Raw genomic sequence first — 24,549 nt, forward strand, 5'->3', positions numbered from 1 at the left:
ACTCTCACCGTTCATAGCAAAAAATGACACAGAGCTGTTTTTCTGGAATCAGAATCTTATTTGAAAACAAAAAGAAGGAGGTATCAAAAATGTTCATTTTTCTCAACTATTTTAATGATGTGAAAATTAACGAAAATTAACTTTAAAAAAAAGCCTAGTTTCCGGTACGCAAAACATCTTCCTTCGAATGATCCAAAACATTATGGAAAAAAAAAGTTAATGACAAACGTAATTTAAAAATTTAAAAAAGATTTGCCGAAATTTAGTTGCATACAATATATTTATAATATTTTAATAAGTAAGAAAAGAACTTATGTTTAAAAAGTACGGAGTATTACCATAATGTGGACTAAAAGGGACATGTCATTTTTTATTTAAATGAATGTTTTTTTTTCTTCTTAAAATTAATAATTTAAAGTTTAATAATTTTTTTCAAAAAAGTTCAAAAAATTTGCTTTTCTTTCTGTTTTTATATTTTCGATTTTATAAAATCCTTTTCAAATAATCTGAGGATTTTTTTTAAATATTTTATTGTGACATCTGCTGTAAGGGACACTGCAAGATAAGAAACACTTCTATTTGAGGGACACCTCTGCTGACTTTATTCTTTTGAAAAAGAGCATTAATGTGTTTACCTCTTAATAAGGGACACTGAAAAAAGTTTCGAAAAGTGAGATAGAGGTAGAGAAACACTAATACAACTTGAAACAGTCTTCATCATATTGCATAACCACGTTGTTTGATAATTACTGTTCTTCCTAACGGGGGAATATACTGGAAAATATCATGTCATGGCGCAATCAAAAGAAATTTAACATTCAAGGAATTGAGAGGAAAGGGAAGTAGAGAGAGAATATCAAAACATTTAGGAACTGCTTTGGTGATGTTGAGAGGAACAGGGATCAATGAGAAAGCAAAAATAATCAGAGTTGTGTGGGGTAGTGCAGTTTTGTACATTTATGTATCATTTTTATATGATATCTGTTATGACAATAAAAAAGAATACCATCATTATTACATCAGAAATTGAAAAAGTTAGTTTGCAAAATTTAAGCAAAATTATTGGAGAGGTAAAAATCAAATGAGAAATGTTCAGATGGATGGAAAAGGAAAAAAAAAATGAATAACTAACACAATTAAAAAATCTGAAAACTTCAAAATTTGGATGAATTGAAGCACGTGAAATTCATACAGTAGTGTCCAATTGGGGTTTTTTTTTTTTAAGCAAAAAATATTCTTGCAAATTGAGAATGAATATTACGAAAGTCAAAAGAAGTTTCAGAAAATCTGGTTCTACAGGAAAACAAAGCATCTAATTGGAGACAAAAATGTTTAATGAAAGGCGTGGAATTACTTTAATTGTTTGCTTCGAACAAAAATCAGTAGATACGCAGCGTGTTGGAAAACTGAATATAAAATTTAAAGGAACTCTGAGAACTTGAAATTTTAGTTATATCAATTAAATTTTTAAATTCCTCCAATGGATAAGGGACATCTTTATATAAGGGACGTCCCGCAGTTGACTGATCGCTAAGACACGATTCCCAGCAGATCACCGAAGTCAAGCATCACTGGCTGCGGTCAATGTGCGGGTGGGTGACCACTTGGATCATTATGTGTATGGACCGAGGGTGCGCGGTATTGGTCCTCGTTAAACTGTTCTACCATAAAGAGCTCGATTTCACGTGCAGGTCGTCGAGCTACTGAAGCGGGGGTGCCATCCCCTCTGCAGAGGATCAAAATTGTGACGGCATGTCTTCGGATCATCCTCAGGGATGCTTCCCAGACAGTCACCAATAGCCCATTGTGCAGCTCTAGTGCGACGTAAATGAACTACTACTACTACTTATTTAAGGGATAAAGAAATATATGAGAATTNAAAAAAAAAAAAATATTTTAATCTTCTTTGAAAAGTAAATTTGAATCGATTTATAAATTATTTATGATAGTTTTTAGAATTTTAATACATGAACTTTTCATCTGATATTATTTAGATTATGCTTCAAAATTCCGGATGTATATTTAAAGTATTTATTTTTCTTTAATTTTTTTATAATTCCTCACGTCATACAAGACCTCTACCAGTGAGTTCTATGTAAAAAATCAAGCACTGGTGAGAGAAAGAGAATAATAATTATAGAATATCGTTAGGGATCTCCTACAGAAGTTATTTGAAGTATATATTTAAAGTATTTGTTCTATAATTTTTTAATGCCTGTCGTCATATACAACCTCTGTCAGGGCATTCTAAATTAAAAATTAAGCACTGATCATGAAAATAAGAGCTTTCAATAATTATCATAGAATATCGATAGGTATCACCTATAGAAGATTTTAAAAGTATATGTTTAAAGTATTTATTCTTATTTCATTTTTTAATGTCTGTCTTCATATACGACTTCTATCAGGACGTTCAGATTAAAAAATTAAGCCCTGAGCTTAAGAAAAAGAGCTATGAATTATCTTAGAATATCGCTAGGGATCACCTAAAGAAGTTATTAAAAGAGTATTATATTTAAAGTATTTATTCTTCTTTAATTTTTTAATGCCTTTCGTCACATACAACCTCTGTTAAGACGTTAAGATTGAAAAATCAAGCCCTGAGCATGAAGGAAAAAACTATGAATAATAATCATAGAATATCGCTAGGGATCACCTAAAGAAGTTGAAAAAAGAATAATAATAAATTAATCAAATTAGCATGAAGGAAAAAACTATGAATAATAATCATAGAATATCGCTAGGGATCGTCTAAAGAAGTTGAAAAAAGAATAATAATAAATTAATCAAATTAGCATGAAAGAAAAAACTATGAATAATAATCATAGAATATCGCTAGGGGTCACCTAAAGAAGTTGAAAAAAGAATAATAATAAATTAATCAAATTAGCATGAGAGAAAAAACTATGAATAATAATCATAGAATATCGCTAGGGATCGCCTAAAGAAGTTGAAAAAAGAATAATAATAAATTAATCAAACTAGCATGAAAGAAAAAACTATGAATAATAATCATAGAATATCGCTAGGGATCGCCTAAAGAAGTTGAAAAAAAAAATAATAATAAATTAATCAAATTTAACTTTATTAAGTTTTACCGATGTAAGGTAACGTGGAAGTTCATTTAAATCGTTAAGGATAGCCTATAGAAGTTGAAGGTAAAGATATTTTAACAACGCTAATTATTCAGAAATAGTTCACCTGAAAAGTTGAGAAAATAAGTAAATTTCACTATGTTAAGTATGAACGATGCAGTTCAGCACGAGAGCATCTTTTACCTATCACTATTAGTTTAAAAATCGCCCTAATAATAATAAAAGCTTTAACTTTTTTTAAAAGTTAAGGATAAAATTAGGATTAAACTTACATCACTATAAATTCACAAACTTTATTACTTTAAGGATCATCTAAAAGAGATAAAGTGTGCTGAATGTTAACAGACTTAACATGAGCTGCCTTTGCATATTTCTACCATTTTAAGGTTCACACGACAAAGTTAAATGTAAAAATAATTTTCTGTGTTAACTATTAAGAATAAACTTAACATGGGCTGCTTGTGTTTACCGTTATCACTTCAAGAGTCACCTCAAGAAGGTGAAAAATTTCTTCAAAAATAATCCGAGGTCAACCGAGATTAACATTCGACAGTCGGACCTCGAGGATCGGTTTATTAATTCGAACCGGCTTCATACCCCTTGTGAAAGTGCATAGATATAAGTGGTGTCTTCTGTCGGCAACTGAACTAAGCTGTAGTTACAAATTATGGTTATTTTTTGAAACCATGATATTACAGTTTTTTTTTCGCAGTAAACAGCCCCAAAATATTCGAATTTTTAAACTAAAGGAAAATAAATCCTCAAAACAAATATTCAAATTGTACATATTTATCTCCCTTCACTATTCGTCGACTTTTTAAAATGCCGGTCATCTTTGGAATGCTCGCTTTATTAATACAAGGTGTTTCTGAAAAACAGCTCTTAATATATACATTTCAGTGCATACATTAGTGCTCATAAAATATTTAACGAAAGAAAAAATTATATTTTTGAAATGTGACGAATGATTATTGAAGAAGACCGATCTGAAAACACCAAAACCAGTTTGATTGCCTGATGAAACTTGGGTGTGTTTCCAAGAACCCTTTCACTCTTTCCCTCAGCAATGAAACCTGCTTGAATATTTTTTAATTCCGCAATTTTTATCGTTTTATTTTAATCGTTTGATTTCGATAGCGTTTTCCTTTTCTCTTTTAAAAAAATTATTTTTTGCAGTCCTTAAAGTGCATTTTTACTTTCTTTTTGACGAGGATTCAATGTGCATTTAGGGTGGTTATTACAGATTACCTTGCATATTTTATTTAATATATGTTCATGGTCATGAAATAGTTTTCTTTTTTTATTATCTTCATAAAAGGAAGGAAAAAAATAAAAGATTTCAAGAAATTCTGTTGCCCTTCTGCGCCTGTCATACAAATTTGTCAGCAATATCCATTTCTTTGGGAATGCCGGGTTTTTTTTATGAAGGGCCCCGTTCAGCAATTGACAACCTCTTATCTTTTGTTTATCTTGGGGGGAGGAGTAGAAGGGAAGTTTGCTGACAAGGTGTTTGACTGACAGATAAACAGAAATCAGCGATCTTTGTTGTTGGAGGAAGTAAACAAATATGATATTTTCTCTTTCATCTCGATGTGTCAAACATTTTCTCACATTCTTGCCTTGATTTCCTTGAGCAAGAAAAAAAAGGGGAAAGTTTTGTATTTGTAGTGTTTATTTTATCGGAGAAAGTCGAAGAAAAAAATTATATTGAATAAATTTAGAAAATTTTAAATTTAGATTTTGTTTACCGTAGATCATCTAGTAGACGGTTCCCTATATTAACAACAAAATAATTATACTAATTAGAGTCTATTGATTTATAGCAACACAAACTCTTTTGAATTCCTCTCCATATGATGTGCTTGGAGTAACATAATAATAAACCACACTTTCTACAGACGAGACATTTTTGCATCAACTTGTTTTTTATCAACCAATTTAAAGGTACGATTGTTGTTGTAGTTCACTTACGTCACACTAGAGCTGCACAATGGGCTATTGGCGACGGTCTGGCTAACATCCCTGAGGATGATCCGAAGTTTTCAATTTTGATCAATTCAATTCAATTTCAATCATCACAATTTTGATACTCTGCAGAGAGGATGGTACTCCCGCTTTTGTAGCACGACAACCTGCGCAAGGTCGAGCACTTTACGGTGGAACAGTTTAACGCAACTAATACCGCACACCCTTCAACTCTATTTAAGTGGTCACCCACTCGCACACTGACCGCAGCCAGTAATGCTTGGTTTCGGTGATCAGCTGGAAACCGTGTCTTAACGATCAGTCCACTGTGGAACAAAGGTATGATTAGTGCGAAAAAGTGATACAAACACAAACCATTCAAAATCTTTTGAAAACCTCTCATTTAAATCACATTTGAAGAGCTTGGAGCAATATAATGATAAACCACACTTTCTACAAAGGGAACTTCTTATATCAACTGATTTTATTAAACAATTTAAGTTTAAGATTGGCGAGGAAAAAGTTCGAACAATGCTAATTAAAATAGATATGATTAGTTTATTTTATGGCGATGAAACTTAAGATTAAATTTTTTTTTTCATTTCGTGTAGTTTCACACGTTTACGCCGGGGTGACCCACCGGTGAGTCACGCTAGATTGTCTCATCGGGTGGCGCACCGGAGTAAAAACTGGTAACAAATAAATTTCATTTTTTAGTTTTTTTCCGGGAATAATAAAAATCCATAACTACCAATTGTTTTTAATGGATGCAATTTTTATATTGAATTGCTTCTTCGCCGTGATAAAATTCCTTACAGTGAATTGTTATTGCTGAAAAAAGTTTAACTACTCCCGAATATTATCTAATATTAAAATAGTTCTTCTACCAGTATTTTCTCTTTTCCGTCCCGCTTTCAGGCGCAACACCCGGCGTGAACGTGTTAAGAAATCTCTTTTTTAAATATAATGTTTGTACAAAACAAAAAGAAACACCTTAATCATATTGCATTTATTCCTTCCACCCTCCATTAAGTAATAAATAAATTTCTTCAGCATTTTTATAACCTCAGACGTAATCATTTATTCAAAAGGCGATGCGCATAATCTGAAAGCAGATCTAGCACCCTCGTTGAAATAAAGATGACCACCAAGTCAAAGAGACTTTTCTTAAGAGTATTTGATCCGGTGGCAATTAAAGAGTAACCGGGGCGCTTCATTGCGCCCCTAATACGCTTTTGTGAGCAACATTTCTGTGGATAACAGCCCGACTGACCAATAGAAATACTTGCCGCTTCTGTTTTAAGACCCCAGATTCTGGATTAAGATATAGGTGCCAAGAAAAAAAGTTTTATCTTTTATTCTGGCGGAAAAGTATGAAGCTTTTATTAAAGTTTTCTTTGTAATTTTTAAGTTACAATTGTTGAGTTAAAGTGCCTAGCATTGTATTTGAGATATCAATAATATATAATNCGTATTTTTTTTTTTTGTTGAGGAAATTTAAATACCATTTTCATTTAATGACTTAAGTTGTAAATTGCTGATTTGCTTTTAGAAGAACGTGGCTTCGTTTTTAATCAATTTCTTTATTGTTTTAAAACTTAATCTTCATCCTTGCCAAAAATAAAATAATTGAGTAATTAAAAATTATGAATAAATAAATACGGTAAGAAGGAAAAACTAGAGGGTTATATAAATTTGCGCATTTTCGGTGATTCTTGCTACCTTTTTTTATTTTAAATAGAAAAGATGCTTTAAGCGAAATCTAAACTACTGAACATAATTATTTTATACAAATTAAAAATTTTTGTTTAAAAATTTATTTGATTTTAAAAATTTGATTGGAGTGAAGAATTATATCTAAGCAAGAAAGATATAGAAATTAAAATTGAAACTTTAATAAACATGGTTATTCATGGCGTCTGAAAACAGATGAAAATGATTAGAAAAAGAGCTGTATTTTTATGTATGTAAAAAAAAGCGTTTAAAAAATTTCGAAGGTGCTTAAAGATGACCAGGATCTGGAAGACCTCTCATTTTCTCATCAAATGATAAGCGTAATAAAATGTTATGCTTAGCAGAAAAAAATAATGAACAATTAGCTAAAGTTACTATGGAATCACTTAACCCTGATGGCTTTCGCTACAACGAGACAATGCAAGTCCACACACTTCAAAACAAACCACAAAATGGTAGGGAGATGGCGGAAGCAATATTTTAAAATTTTCTGCTTTATCCTGTGATCACAGTTTCATAGCGAACATGGGACGAATAATGGAAAATAAACTTAAAAAATCAGCTAAAGAATAGAAGGAAGATTTGAAAAAAAATAGGGGATGAAATGAAAAATGATTATTAATCATAATGGAAGAAGAACGGCTGTATAATGTTGCATAAGTATGAGACATCTTGAAATGTATTTTAATTTATAATTTCTATTTTTATTTATTTAAATAACGTTTTTTTTCCCCTTGAGTCTCAAATTTTTTCCTCCATACTCTAAAGAAATAAATAACTAAAACAAATTAATGTAGTTAGTGTAATAAATTATTGACTTTTTATAGCTGCTGTAAGTCGGAGAAGGATGATGCAAGTAGGAGAAAGATGGTGGGAGTAGGAGAAGGATGATGGAAGTAGGAGAAGGATGATGCAAGTAGGAGAAGTGTGATGGAAATAGCAGAAAGATGATGGAAGTAAGAAAAGGATGCTTGAGGTAGCAGAAAGATGATGGAAGTAAGAGAAGGGTGAGGGAAATAAGAGAAGGATGGTAGAAGTAGCAGAAAGATGATGGAAGTAGGAGAAAGATGATGGAAGTAGCAGAAAGACGATGGAAGTAGCAGAAGGATGATGGAAGTAGGAAAAGGATGCTTGAGGTAGCAGAAAGATGATGGAAGTAGGAAAAGGATGCTTGAGGTAGCAGAAAAATGATGAAAGTATCAGAAAGATGATGGATATAGGAGAAGGGTGATGGAAGTAGGAGAAGGATGGGAAAATATAAGAAGGAAGAAGATAAATCAGTCAACTGACATTCGAGAGAAATCCTGTAGTAGTGGCTTGTTCTTTTAATCCCCCCCTCCCACTCTTCGTGGTATTGTAGAATTTTTGAAAATATTAAGTTAAAATAAAAATGCAGCTCACGCCAATGACCGAGGGGGAAACAGAAGAAAATGTTAAAATTTCAAACATTTCGAAGTAAAATTTTGAACACAGAAAACTAATTGAAAAAAAGAAAGGAAAGAAAAAAAGGAAAAACACGTGGAAGAAGGCCCTTCTTCTTTTTCCTCTTGTTTTTTTTCCCCCTTTCATTTCTTTTTCTTTCATTCCTGCAACATACACTGCGAAACACTGAAACTTTTTATTAACATATTCTTTTTAAAAATTAACAATTAATTCAGCCGTTTGAACAACTATTCTTTACCACTTGCTCCGATGGTTGAGTTTCGTAACTTCATAAAAGAGTATAAAAGGTAAAACATTTGAAAATAGTACATAACTAAACATACTGAACTAAAACATTTGAAAATAAACACCAAAAAAGAAGGACCTTCTTTTTTTTCCTCTTTNTTACCCCCCCCCCTCCCCCACTCTTCATGGTATTGTAGAATTTTTAAAAATATTCAGTTAAAATAAAAATGCAGCTCACGCCAATGATTGAGGGGGAAACAGAAGAAAATGCTAAAATTTTAAACATTTCGAATTAAACTTTTTAACATAGAAAACTAATTGAAAAAAAGAAAAGAAAGAAAGAAAAAACACTTGGAAGAAGTCGTTTCTTCTTTTTCCTCTAGTTTCTTTCCCCTCTTTCATTTCTTTTTCTTTCATTCCTGCAACATACACGGCGAAACACTGAAACTTTTTATTAACATATTCTTTTTAAAAATTAACAATTAATTCAGCCGTTTGAACAACTATTCTTTACCACTTGCTCCGATGGTTGAGTTTCGTAACTTCATAAAAGAGTATAAAAGGTAAAACATTTGAAAATAGTACATAACTAAACATACTGAACTAAAACATTTGAAAATAAACGCCAAAAAAGAAGGACCTTCTTTTTTTCCTCTTTTTGTTTTTCTTTCTCTTCTATCTGTCCCCCCCCCCCATTAAATGCATTTCAATAGAAATATTGAAATTTTTAATTCTAAATTGAAAAAGGAACAAAAGAAAGATGCTTGTTTTTAATTAGCTTAATAACCATTCATGAGATCTGCATTCTAAAAATCTTTGTGATTTTAAAAATTACTTTTTAAGGAAAAATGTTTAAAATCAGATTGTGTCAAATATAAATCGTAGCATAAATAATTGTAGTTATGGTTGAAGACGTACAAAAAATTTTACCAACCTAAAAAAAATATTTTTTTAAAACATTTTTAAGCGTTAATGAAAAACTGCTTTTTTTTTCCCTTTAATTTTATTTTGTAAGCTGCATAACCCCTTTAACAGTAATAACTTATAGGGGTAATAGAGAGTTAATAACATTCAATGAATTGCACTTCCATTTTGTTCCTCTAATTCTTTCCAATACATTTCTCCAATATGTAGCGAGGCAGATAAATCTGTATTAATTGGCGGGGCGTTGGCGGGCGCCCTTGGCGATAGTAACCCCACGGAGCGGCCGGGTTTTATTGGCAGTGAATCAGGATGTATGGCAGCACAGGGCTAAGTGGGCACTGTGATTTGTGTGACTTTTATATCTAAACTTTCGCCGATCTTAAAACATTTCTTACAAATTGCGCAAGTTACGAGCAATTTATTTGACTTGTGCATTACATGGGACGCGGCATTAAAGCCCAAATTACCCCTTTATCTCCTCGAGACCTACCCTCTTTTTCCTTTTTTATAACCACCCCCCCTTTACCCCCAACTACCCCCCAAAAATAAATGAAAGCATAAAAAAGCACAGGCCATGCTTTCTTCTTAATAAAAAATCATAAATTAAGCACCGGTTACTACGGCAGCAAGCTGAAACTAAATTGAAACATCACATAAATTATTTTTTGCTCCTAATAAATTTGGGATTTCTTTGGGAATTTCCATTTTTTGCTCTCTTTTATCTTTCATTTTCGGAATGCGGTGCTGATTTACACACTCATAATGAAACATGTGAACCCATTTGAATTCCTAAATACGAACGGCCGTGTGGGAATAGGAATTATGTTTAATATTGTAAGTGCAAGCAATTTATTATTGAAACAACTTAACGCGTTGAACTGAGGACATGAAAAAAACGAAAAGAACTGAGGGACACTAAATTAACAATATTATGAATGTCAAAAATGTGCCAGTTGTGTCGTTTGGGAGTTTCTTTCTTTCTATTTTTTTTCTTCTTTCACTTGGAGTTTATGAAAAAAATGAAGCAAAAAGAGACAGTTCTTCAAATACGTGCTTCGTGTTGGTTCAAATTAAGAGAAAGTGGTTGGAGCGATTTAAACAAAATCTGTAAAAATATTCGACACCAATACTGAGTATTGGACTTTTTAGAGAATTCGATTACCACTTTTACTTGCTTATAACTTTCACAATCAAGGAAATAAATTTTAAAAAATATAATAGCACAGATTGAAAAAATTGCGTAAAATCATAAAAAAAAGTTAGATATCAATATCTCCTGCTCCTACATATAAATAATCGTATAATAACTATAAGATCGCGTATTAAGCCTTCATGAACAGGGGATACTGTTATAAATAATACATTATATCAATATTCGTAATTGAAGAAATAAATTTTGAAAAATATAAAAACTGTGCAAAAAAATTAAAATGAAAAATAAAATTAGATATCAACATAACACTCATACCTATATAAACATATAATTACAATAAAGGTGTTTATTAAATATTCATAACAGGGAAACTATTGCAAATGATTCATTAAATTCATTCGCATATTTTTTTCTTTTCTTTGCAATAAGATAAATAAATTCAGTTTTTGAATTTATAAATTAAAATATAACTTATTAATAATTTATTTATCAACATAATAATTTATTTATCAATATAATAATTCAATAAATCAATCATAAGCATAAAAACGTTCAAAGGTAATATATTAAGTTCGCGAACGCGTTATAGTTTAAATAGTTGTCTCAACATTCATTAGAGCAATATTTTTATTAATAAATATTTAAATAATTTTCATAAGATTAAAATCAAAATTTCTTCTTTAAAAGATATAAACGCGGAGTATTAACATTGAGCACTCATTCCTAAAAATCGTTTAAAAATTTTCCTCAAAAATAATTTTCCTTGCAGGTATTATTATAAATTAAAATATTGATAATTCCGTTTCTTTCTTTTTTTTCTTCAAGTATTTGAAAGTTAACATCAGTAATGTTTCCTAGCAAACAAGGGAATTCAAAACCAGTTTTACAGGGAATTTACTGTTCCTTCTTTAATTATTTATCTTTGATTATGTCAAAATCAACGTGAGTTGTTGTGACTGACTTAGCAGTTTGAAAGTGTCAAAATTTACAGAGAAATTTGTAATAAATTCTGACAGTCTTGAGTTGATGATTAGAGAATAGCATCATTTTTGAAACCGAACGAAACTGAGAATAGTTAATCTGTATTTTGATAAATTGAACATATAAAACCTTTGCTTGATCTGATTATGTAAAATCACCGAGAAAGTCAATATATAAAAAAAATCCCTGAATTATTTCAGATTTTTTAAATGTGGTTGTATGCCGATTTATTGATTATTTAGTTTTTTTTTTTTAACGAAATGAAGGAGTATTCTGATAGCAACTCTTGACTCTTTAATTTTCTTTAAACAATTTATAAAATTTTTTATATCATTTTGAGCAATATAGATAGTTTCTAATCCTGTTCGAAACATTTCCAATCATCTTAGTTAAAAAACAGGATACAGTTTTAAAAAAAAACTGAGATTTCCGCTTAAGTTAAACGCCGCAATGCTTTTAATTACTTTTTTTTTTTTTTTTTTTTTTTTTTTTTTTTTTTTTTTTTTTTNTGAATTTAGCAAAATTTAGCATTTTTATTATGGAAATTGTACAAAAAAAAAAATTTATACCTTACACCAATTTTCATTTATACTACATTAATTTGATATTTCTAGTAGCAAAAATGATTAAACATAGAAAAATATTTCCATTTTTCATCCTTTATTTAAAAAAAAAGAAAAGCATACGGAGAAAAAAAAATTCTGGTAAAGTTACTGTAGTGTATAGTAAATGCTTAAACCACTCATTTTGGTAATTTTTTTTTCTCATTCATGTAGTAATGGTTAACCAGAAATTCCGGTTTTCAAAATTACAGTTCTTATCACCACACAGTTAGTAACAAATAAATAACTGAAAAGTAAATTTAAACGAATAAATGGTTTATGCCAGCTCTAAGATCTGATGATAAAAGCACTAAACTTTACCGCAATTCCCAAATTTTGTCACATATTATAAAACCATTTTTATTTTTAATCATTACCAATATGATTCAGTAAGAATTACCGAGCCTTTTAGTGTTACCATTGAGCCAGAAACACTGTAATTTTAGCCATATTCAGGTTTATTATATTACACTAAATTATAATAAGTTACTAAACTTGTAATAGAATTTCTCCTATATTTAAAAATCCAATATTATTCCTTCCATAAAATTTACCAGTATTACGGGAATTTTACACAACGACATAAGCTATATTAATTTTAATTTATTCTACATTAAATAATATCTTTTTAATAGGGATGTGGCCGACCGGCCTGTGTAGGGGGCAGGGACTGTCCTTGCATCAGAAAGGTCCTGGGTTCGAATCCCGGGCAAGGCATGGGTGTTTCTTTCTCTCTGTGTGTGTTCTATATCCCTTATCCTTTGTGTGTGAATGTGACCCGCCTATAAACGGGTTGTGGTTGTGTGAATGGCGTGGCAGAAGTCGAATTCCTGGCCATAGATGGCGCCACTGAAATGCAGGAACAATCGCCCCTTACTGCCTAAACAGGCATACGGAAAAAAAAAGTATAGATGTAGGTGCCAGGCAATGACCAGATCAGATTTTCATTACCCGGTTAATTACCGGAACCGGCAAGAAATTCTACTTCCCGATCCTGGATACCCGGACCAGGTTTTTAGTATCAAGCCTCAGCATCAGGTACCTAAACCCGACCAATTTTACAGGGTAACACTTATTTATTTTCCACAAAACCATATTCGATTTTAGAAAAACCATAATTCTACTTAAAAAAACAAAAGTTTTGCAATTCCGTGTTTTCCATTATTTACTTATAATCAAGCTGAAATAACTAGTTTACGCATGGCATATTTTACACTTGGGCAGAATTTCAATTCCGAGAAATCTTGATAAATGGATGCCGTTGGAGCACAGAAATATGTTCGTAAAAGAGAGGTGTTTTGCTGAGGAGAAGGACAAGCAAATTCAGTAATCTAATGCTGGAAACTTTTTCAACTAAATTAATATGATAGAGTATTTATATAATTAGAAATATGGATTTGCATTCATATTTATTTCAAGCTAATAAAATCATACTGAATAACAGCATTAGATAACTGCAGAAAAATACGATATATGTTAGATATACTAAGTTTGTTTTCAGCAAATGAGTAAATGCAATAGTATGCTTATATTATTTGGTTTCATAGGCTTAGCGTTACAGAAGTATAATGAAATATAGCTGCAAACAGAACAAATGACACATTAAATGTTCTAAAGTCATAATTAATGTAGATATTATTGAAGATTAATTTCCTAGTAAATAAATGAAAGTATATGTTAAAAAAGGGTCAATTGTTTTAGCAAAAAATTATTATTAAATTTTTTGAAGACAGTTTTCATTATAAAGAAAAACCTTTCTATTTTTACAAAACCCATTTGGAAACATTACTAAATTTTCAAAGTGAATTTAGGCTTTCATTGTAAGGAAGTCTTTCTTTTTTGCCCAATACAACCTGTTTGGTAAACGTTTTCCTGCTATCGGGACAAACCATAGGATGTTTATATGTTTTTTTATTCCTTCGCTCTCTTCGTGAAACATATGTACGCGTTGGTTTAAAAATAAATAAATAAATAAGCAAAAAACATGAAAGGATACCTGTCAATTGTTTGCTGCTTGATCTAGGAGTTATAATTAAGACGAAGATAAAATTGCAACATTGAAGACAGCAAAAACGTTATACGAACCTTCTGTGTTCATGAGATTGTACCAAAGATCTCATTACACTAGTTAACTATGTTACTGTTAGTGGGTAATGAAGAAAAATGAATGCTGCTAGTTGAAGCAATTTTTTTTTTTTTTTTAAATATCGTCGTTTTGTTAAAATATTTACTAAAAAATACCTTTAGTTTAACTGAAACTAAAATAGGTTCTTAAAAATTTAAATTAATCGCATGACAATTTTATTTATTATAAAGTTAACTATTTGCATGCATATTACCTTTTTATCAAAGATTTTCGTTAATCATTCTACATACGAACAGCCATTACAATTTTGGAAAATTTTTAAAATTCAGTTTAAAAAAATAAAAAATCGTAGATTTTTTTTTAACCTGAGTCCTGGAGTCGGCCGGGGAACAAGTAAGATTTTTACCGGGTACTTGGTCCTGGTATTTTTAAAAATTTTTACTTTTCAGTAAAAAGAAATTATTAAATGCAAAAATAAATAGAATATCCGTTTTTTCATCTTTTATTTTATTGGTTTTGCTTATTCCATAAGATTTGCATTTATTATAGGATTTTTCCACAACAATTATGTAATCTATACTAATTTTTATATATTTTGCATCAAATTATACTTTTCTAGTAAAAAAAAATGGTTAAATACAGAAGAATAAAATTTCCGTTTTCCTTTTTAGTAAACATAAAATAATTAAATGGAAAAAAATTAATAGAATATACGTTTTTTCATCCTTTATATTGGTATTGCTGGTATTGCTTATTCCATAAGATTTGCGTTTATAATCAGATTTTTCCACAATTTTGTAAGCTATACTAATTTTTATATATTTTGCTTAATGCAAAATATATAAAAATTATACTTTTTCAGTAAAAACAAAAATGGTTAAATAATAGAAAAATAGAATTTCTGTTTTACTTTTTAGTAAGAAAAATATTAAAAGCAAAAAATAAATAAATATAATATCCGTTTTTTCATCCGTTATTTTATTGATATTGTTTATTCCATAAAATTTGCATTTATAATAGGAATTTTCCACAACAACTATGAAAGCTACACTAATTTTTATATATTTCGCATTGAATTATTCTTTTTTCTCGTAAAAAAAATGGTTAAATACAGAAGAATAAAATTTCCGTTTTCCTGTTTAGCAAAAAATAAAAAAGAAAATCCGTTTTCTCATCTTTTATTTTATTGGTATTGCTTATTTCATAAAATTTGCATTCATAATAGGATTTTTCCTCTACAACTATGTAAGCTACACTAATTTTTATATATTTTGCCTTAAATTATACTTCTCCAGAAAAAAAAATGGTTAAATACAGAATAAAATTTCCGTTCTCCTTTATAGTAAAAAAAATTATTAAATGCAAAAAATTAAATAGAATATCCTTTTTTCCTTCCTTTATTTTATTGGTATTGCTTATTTCATGAAATTTGCATTTATAATAGGATTTTACGGCAACAATCATGTAAGTTATACTAATTTTTATATAGTTAGCATTGAATTATACTTTTTTTATTAAAAAAGTGGTTAAATACAAAAGAATAAAATTTCCGTTTTTTCCTCCTTTATTTTAAAATATAGTATTATTCATTCTATAAAAAAATAAGGTGTTCTTTTCGGTGCATGTCCGAGAGAGAGGAAGAGAGCATCCTCTTTTTATCGTCTGTTGCAGTGAAGCCTGCGGTTATAAATGAGGTTCTATTCCCTGCTGTACATAACGGCGAGTGTTGAAGGCTTATCTTGGCTCAACCGCTGATCCTTTAAACTTTAACAATGGCCATGCTCGTATATCAAAACCTTCCACCTCCTCCTTCATCCCCTGCTTTTGTCCCTGATGCTTGGCGCGTCTTCTTCCAATATTTTCTCTTCTTTTTTTTTCGTTTTATATTTCTTTTAAAGTTTTGGCAACACCTCAGTGATTAGTAGCCAATTAATATACTTGTACAATTATCTTTAATATTATTTTACTTAAGTCATAAATAATGTTTATTTTGTTTCTAAAGAGTAAATCGCAAAGAAGGAATTTAAAAGACGCGTGATCAATTAAGCACTATTTTATAAAAAATTAATGCATGAATATTTCTGTACCAGATAACCCATTTTAATGTCCTAAAAATCCTCTATCGTTCCAAATGTCTAATTAAAACACACTAGAAATAGTGTTAAGACTGAGGAGTGGAAAACTAAACATGGACAGATATGTTTACGGCTTAAAGCAATATACTATCTGACAATCACGAGATCTGCCCACGACACTAGACATGTTAGTAACAGTCGTGATATTAACTGATTAGTTAAATGTACCATGTACCAAAGAACCCATTTTAATGTCCTAAAAATCCTCTGCCGTTCCAAATGTCTAATTAAAACTCACACAAAAGAAAGTGTTAAGACTGAGGAGTGTAAAACTAAACATGGACAGATATGTTTAATGCTTAANAACCTTGAAGAAATTCGAAAACTAAACATGGACAGATATGTTTAATGCTTAAAGCAATATACTATCTGACAATCACGAGATCAGCCCGAGACACTGGCAGTCGTGATATTAACGGATTAGTCTATTTAGTTTTAGGTGATGTGATGATAGTGCTTTGGTTTGTCTGTCGCGTTGAACTAAACACAAGTTTCTGTTTGGTGTTTGGTTAAGCCGACAACTTGGAGAAATGAGCGAAAATTTTTATCTCAATGAGAGATGTTCTCGAGCTCACAAGAGAGTAGATAAGTTAATCCCATTTCATGATGGTTGCCTGTAATCATAGTGCTTTTGTTTCCGTTCTACTCCCCGAAAATGGTTGTATGCTTTAGAGTTTTGTATTTATATATTGACCATGTTTTTATTTTATTTATTTTTCTTTTAAGGAGTGTGGATTTATGGTTTAACTTCAATTATTGTAAGTTCAGTTCAGCTATTTTTTTTAAAAAAAAAATGGTGTATTTTAGTAATTGTTCAAATGTTTGTCCAATTGTTTTAGTAATTGTTCAATTTTCGATATAAATTACTAAACAGTAATGACTTTACTGTTGTAAAACACGATCATTCTTGTAAAACATACATCAACTACTCATGGTTTCAATTAAGGTAGTTTTTAATATTGGATGTTGCAAGTAGTTTAAAATTGCTTTGAATGCATTCTTTTATAAACTGATTACGTAATTGAATGATTGGGGATTTAATTGATTGATAGAGGATTCATGCAGTTAAAAGTTTTTCAATCACTTAACATTTGGCTACATCAGGATTTTTGAGTTCAAAGCTTGCCAGCGCATACGAATATCGTTATCTCTCGAATGTCCCATTTGCAACTGACTGAGTTGATTGCATTCAAACGCGGTGTAGATGTAAGATAAATAAAAATAAAAAATAAATTAAAAAAGAAAAAACTTTACCATGCTGTAAACAGAATTGCCATGTCAAATACAGTAAGTTATCATCTTCTTTATGAGACAGTCCACTAAATAAGAAAAAAAAAAAAAACTTCAGTTGGTGTAAATTTCTCCAAACACATACATAGAAGTTAAATACAGTAAAGCTATTTGTTATACTCAACTGATTAATAAATAAAAGAAGAAAAAAACTCTGAATTCTTAAAATTCTCCAAATAGATATATCATGCCAAATATAGTAAATACATATCTTCTTTATCATACATTCAATTAATTAAAAAAAAGGAAGCTTCAATTGGTATCAAATTCTCCATGAAGAGATAAAGTAACAAATGCAGTAAATCCTCATTGTTATTATCATGTTGTTAATTAGACAAAAAATAAACTTTTTTTTTGTAAAATTCTCCAAATACAGTCAAAAAGATAAATACAGTAAATCTGTACATTAACCTGTCTAAATAATAACTAAATAAAAGATGAAAACATCTTATTGTGTAATATTTCCCAATTACAGTAAACTATAGTTCGTTCACCAGGAGTTGGCACTTGGCTCCACCTCCTCGGACGAAGAGTTCATTTCGGCGCGAGAGTAAGAGGAGAAAAGTCTCCACACTTGAAATTGAGACAACCCTTAAGGCGTGTCAAACGTAAACAGTGAATTCTTTTTCTGTCACTTACTTCGTTTTATCATCTGCTATTATGCCTTTCGTTACTCTAGCTAATTAAATATATTGCTGTAAAATGTCTCAAAAAGGAGAAACTATGCACTTAGAAGAGAGAAATACCAAATTTATGAAATATTTATTGTTAAAAAATGCACATAAAGATCGCGAAATAAATATTTTTGTCCTATGATCTCCAAATAACAACCTTGTTCAGGATTGTTCACATCTTTCTCCCAAAAAATAGCGAAATAGTATCGTCGGATATCACGTGATGAAGGCGGAGCCAAGAGCCAACTCCAGATGAAAGAACTATATTAAATAAATTTTTCAAAAAAAAAGTTTTAATGAAAATTAAATTATTCGAATACAAATAATAAGATGAAACCAGCAAATACTCAAAAATATGAAATTACCTAATTAAAAACAAATGTACATAAAAAATAATTCTAATGCTGTTAAACTCTCCAAAAAGAGATACTATGCCAAATACAGTAAATCCTCATCATTATTATCCAACATGACACGTGACAGAGGGTTATAATCTAAATGATTTGTAGCTGTTTTCCTGTGTGGTGGCGTTAGGATGAAAGATGAAATGAAAGCTGGTGACATTATTAGGCCGACATATATATTTCTCTAAATAGAGCGGAGGAGAAAAAAATGGCGAAGGAGAAAAATTCCAAAGAAAAAAAAATCCCAAGAAAAAGGAGACTCTCGAGATATGTAAGATTCTCCGAGGTCCTCTGTCGGTTACAGTTAAGATTTCTTTCCTGAAAATGACGTTCAACTATAATGGTCCTACAATAATTCATCAAGGATAAAAATGATCTTTAAGAAGATATTCAACGGAACTTCACTTCCTGAAAGATCGATTTTTCTCTTGTGTGATAACATCAGGAATTCGGAAATAACACAATTCATGTTAAGAATTGATGGAATTCTTATCCATTAGAGATGGTTAATTCAATCGTTTGAGTTTTATTCGACTTGATGGAACAGAATTTTTCGTTTTCGGATTCATTTCGAATGTTCCTTTTCGAAGCGGTAATTTTGTTCTCGGTTTACAGAAAAGACGTTATTTTTTGTTATTGTTAGTCAGAAGCGTTCATCGTTTCTGACGTATCAAAGAGTTATTTAAATGTCAATTTCGATATGACGATCATTGACGTTATCTATAAAATAGTGATAATGACTAGTATTTTTATAGCGTGTCTTTGGCATAAATTTAAAATATATTTATGTTATAGAATACATTATTTTTCAGAATTTATAATAAAATAAATATTTTTTATTTTATTTGTTTAGTAGTTCGAAAGTGTTACTATAACTTCTTTCTTTTAGTAAATATGCGTTTGCTTTTTTTTTTCTTTATTTAATTAGCATTTTCTTTTCTTGAACTGTTTTTCTTATTCTGCACACTCAGAAATAAAAACTGCCATTTTTGACGATTCAGCAATCCTTGAGTTGTATTTCGTTAATTTTGAGTAATATTTCGTCACAAAATCGCGTGATTTGTGACGAAATGCGAACTTTCAAATATACAACGAAAACGTTTCCTCTACTTTAAACCTCATCGCAATGCATTGTGGGAGATTGCTAACTAGAATAAGACTAGACAATCGAAAATAAAGTACCAAAGCAGGCCGATCGACTGTATGGTGGTCAAGGAGTTGGCCTTGCACCAAGAAGATCTGGGGCTCGAATCCCGCTTCGGGCATGGATATAATTTTTCCCTCTATTCCATCTGCCTTCTTTGTGCTGTTTGTGATATGTTTAACAACCTATATGGTGCCCACGATCAAGTGATTATTAGATGAGTTGGATACATAAGGCGTTGAGCCGGTATTTGTTGGAAAAAAATAGAATGACAAAATATTTCCTTAATTTTGAAGAAATTCGTTTCCGCGATGAAGTGACGATAACTATTTCGTAACTTTGACAAAATTTTTGCTCGGAAACAAATACCAGGAAACAGTTTCATCAAAAACAAATAAAGATTCGAGAAATTTGAGTATCCATTTCTTACAGTGTGTTTTCTTTTATAACACCTATGATGCCATCGAAAGAAAAACGGTGATTGTATGTTATTGTAGCTTATGTTTTTCCTAATAGTTAAAACAAGGAAATGGAAGCGGAGAAAATGTACGGTGTCTGAGTTGAAAGAAGGAACTTAGATTAGCATATTGTGAAAATATCAGTTAGAGTGTATACAAAGTGCTCAGTATTTTTGTAAGGGGTTCTTCATATCTTAATATAAGCGGGTCGCTCTAAAATTTTTATGATGCACAAAAATTTTTAAAAGTTGTAATTGTGAAGTTCTTTTTCAGTTAAAAAAAATAGCTATAAGTCACACACCTGGATCAGTTGATTAAGTTATTTTCTTTCAGCATAACTCAACTGTGAATTGTCATGGTAGAGTACGAATCATCTAACATTCATTTCTTGATGAATTTCTGGCATACAAGACACTCAGTAGTGTACTAGCTACAGTGGCTGTTTTTGTCCTTCCAATTTAATGGCTTTGACTAGTCTATTAGTTCTGAAGTAAATGGCATAACATTATTCCTCTTAAGTCGCGTTGTCTTTTAATTGCAGGCGTGGAATCATCTTTAAAGCATAATATCTTACTTTCTTGACTATTTAGAATGTCAATAAATGGTATGCATGCTCCATTCATAATTATGATTTTATAAATAATGCCGTAGCAACCATCTTAGAGTGATTAAATTGTTTATTCGCTGATACTCCTTTATTTGGTGCTCAGTAAAATTATAAGGAACAAAACGGCATTTTTTTCCCAATTTACTCTTGAAAAATCTTATTTAGCAGTGTGGATCAGGGGTTAAGTTCCTTCAGTATATTATTTGGTTGGAAAAGAAATAATTATCGATCTCCATATGACACACACATTCCCCGGGATTCCAGTTGACAAAAACTTCCGGTCGGTGTGTTTCTTTATTCTGATGAGAACTGGAACTGCTGAGAAATTTTGTGAGCCACCTGAATACAGAAGAACAAGCTATTTCCAAATGCTAATTAAAATGAGGGATGTATTCTTCTTGATTTAAACTTTCTTTAAAATCATAACATAATAATGTTCGTACGTCACCTCCATTTCAACTTCGTCCCAAAGTTTATTCTACACTACCCTACTAGCAATCGTCAGCTAGGCTGAAATAGGCCATAATTTATTTGTTAAATTTTTTCTGCTACTTTATGTCTGCTGGCATCTCTAAAATGTCTGAATGACGCTATTACTATAGAATGTATAATATGTGTATATTATACTAAAAAAAAAAAAAAAAAAAAAAAAACAATTCATATAGTAGTTAATTGAAAATATTACCAACACTTCTATCAGTCAGAGAATTGCTAATCAAGAAAATATTTGCTTGCTAAATTCCTTATCTTAATTATCTTCGGTCAAAAATTTATTCTACACTACACTATTTCCAATAAGTCAATACAAAAATCGTCTGCCAGGCTGAAATAGACCATATTTTCAAATTTAATCATAACTTTTTTTCTGCTGCTTGATGTCTGCTCGCAATTTAAGAATGTCTGAGTGACGTTCTTACTATAGAATTTATAATATGTGCATATTATACAAAAAAAAAAAAAAAAAAAANAAAAAAAAAAAAAAAGAAAAAAAAAAAGGAGAGAAACGAATTCATATAGTAGTTAGTTGAAAAGATTACTTACGTTTCTATCAGTCAGAGAATTGATAATCAAGAAAATATGTGCTTGCTAAATTCCATATCCTAATTATCATTTCCTGTGTTTAACTTTTATTTCCTTAAATTGAAAATGGTAAAGTGAAAATAAAATTAAGGCAAAAATCTGATTTCGCGCCATAAACAAATAAGCTCATAACCATAGAATAAAAAAGTACAATGTAATGAATTAATTGCAATAAAAAAAAAGTTTACGTGATTACATCTTCGGACAAAGAGGTTTTAAAAAATTAGTGCAGATGGATAATAATTATATTTCGCTTCTTTTTTGGCTTAAAATTTTCTACTCATATCAATCAATAAAAAGAATAATATAATTCCATAGCATATATTCATTATGCTAACTTTTGCAACAAACTATAATTATTCTAATGTGCATGCAACCCCGAAACATTCTATAAACTCCATTATTTGTTCCACATAAATACGATTTCGTAGAATCATCATCAGGAACTCTAATATTCCACCAGCAATCCATATCCCGTGGTGGATTTTTACCCTCCATAAGCAAACAGGCAATATAGGGAAGAGGGGGCGTGGTACACACATGATGGATCGCTCTATCCATCACAAATCGTGACAGTTCGAGCGCAAATTTCCCCTGCCCACCCTGCTGACCGAACAATAATCAGCATTCATCACATGCTCCAGTCCATTTGCTCAAGTGGTCAGTTACAGCTTGGCAAAATATTGCCCACAATAGGGGGCCTGGGCTAACCATTGTGTTTACATAAAGTGGTTGACTTTTGTCCAGCCGACTCCCTTTCCAAAACTTCCTTGGTGGCGCGCTGGACAGCCCAGGATAATAAATGTGCTTACTGGTCCGCACACAACTGGAAAACGTTTTCAAAGATAATCTGTGTCATTTTTCATTGCTCGCCGCTTTAAATATTGTTGCGAGATACTGTGGATTTTGGGATTCAAATTGGACTCAAATAACTTTGGTACACGAATTTTGCATTATGTTAGTATGATATATGATACAATAGTTTTGAATAAATGTTGTATGCAAATTTGGTGAATGTTCATAAAGTCTTGTAAATGAGAACAAGTTAACAAATTAGATGCTTTCTGCATAATTTATTGTGGTGCCATGCCAAACGACATGTAAGTCATACCAAAAGAAGTTTTGTTAAATAAGCAATCACACAGTGTAATTATCAACTGCTGCAAGTTGATTATGGGATAATGTATTAATTTATCATTAATAATTAAACATAAAAACACTAATAATTAGAATATGATGGGGAAATTAGTTGATAAGAGATAGTAAGATATACAAGTGTACTTTTAACTGCGAATAAAAATTTATATTTTTCTTGGCACAGCATTTTTGATTGAAGCAAGTATTTTTAAATAAAGCAGAACTTAAGGATTCTAACTGGATCCAAATAACTTAGATACACGAATTTTGCATTACGTTAGCATAGTAACAACGATACATAATTTTTTGGAATAAATAGTGTATGCAATTTTGCTAAATGTTTAGAAAGTCTTATAAAAGAAGGGAAAAAAAAAAGATTATTGTTTTAGATAGAATTTATAATTTTAAAACTGCAAGCCATTCGAAAGAAAGTTTCGTTAAATTATCAAAGTAACAATCACTGTATAATTAACACCGTTAATTAACTGATGTTGTCGGTTGTATCAGGATGAAGTATTTATTGATCATTTTACATAATCAGTCAATTCAATAAAAAATCAGTAATAATTTGATTAGGGTAAGCTTGAAAAATAAATTGATAACGGATTGAATGTATAGTTTTACTTTTTACCTTTTTATAATGTGCCGACCAATTGGCCAAAGAAGCCCATGAAGAGTATCATTAATAGTAACATATTAAACAGTCAAATTTCATAAAATTGTTCTTATCGAAACTTAATGATTCTGATTTTTTTGTAGTATTACATGGACTTTTTCAGTGTTTCCCCCCCCCCCCGGAGCGTTTTTTCCCGGTTGTTTTTTCCCCCGTGATTCGAGGCACCTTAGGTATTTTCCTGCTATAAGTAAATCATTTTTAAACTGGAAAAACAAAAGAATATTATTAACCCTAATCTCAATTTTCATCAGAAAAAACAAAAAATATGTGTGCGTGTTCTTTTTAAAATCGAATTGAAAAAGAAACATTCTCTTAATTTTCTTAAACACATTGCAAGGAAAACTCAGAGAAGTATAATTTGTTTCGAAAACAGTTGGAATAAATAAAATTAACGAGAAAAAAAAAAAAAAAAAAAAAAAGAAAAAAAAAAAAAATTAAAAATTAAAAATTAAAAAAAATAAAAAAATAAGAAAAAAAAATACGTGTGACGTGGCTAGCTATTTTATATTGTACTGTTATTGTCGATGTCCATTCTTTTTGGCTGTAATGTAACGCTGCTAGTTATCTATGTAAAATTAAATTGTCTCTACTAGGCCGGGATAGCCTGGTCAGTGGGGTGCCGGGCCCATGTCCAAGAGTTCGTGGGTACGGTCCCTGCTGGTCGAAGACTCCCCGTGTAGTAAATGGTGACTGATGCACGTTAAATCTGTCGAGTCTCAAAGTCCTCCATGTTCCC

The 24,549-nt window shown here is 30.6% G+C and overlaps 1 long non-coding RNA gene across 2 annotated transcripts in view; it reads right to left on the bottom strand.

Moving 5' to 3' along the window:
- Positions 1 to 24,549, bottom strand: part of LOC122270282 (uncharacterized) — a 180,218-nt gene that overhangs the window by 88,157 nt on the left and 67,512 nt on the right. Inside the window, exons 1-2 of one of the 2 annotated variants that reach the window (XR_011637502.1) lie at positions 21,962 to 22,207; positions 17,598 to 17,662 (exon numbers count right to left, since the gene is read on the bottom strand). This is a non-coding gene — a long non-coding RNA (uncharacterized lncRNA). Of the gene's footprint in view, positions 1 to 17,597; positions 17,663 to 21,961; positions 22,208 to 24,549 lie in introns of those variants that run through there. The other variant, XR_011637503.1, reaches the window with a different exon arrangement.

Source organism: Parasteatoda tepidariorum, chromosome 8 (genome assembly GCF_043381705.1).
Source record: "Parasteatoda tepidariorum isolate YZ-2023 chromosome 8, CAS_Ptep_4.0, whole genome shotgun sequence".
In the NCBI taxonomy this organism is placed as follows: domain Eukaryota; kingdom Metazoa; phylum Arthropoda; class Arachnida; order Araneae; family Theridiidae; genus Parasteatoda; species Parasteatoda tepidariorum.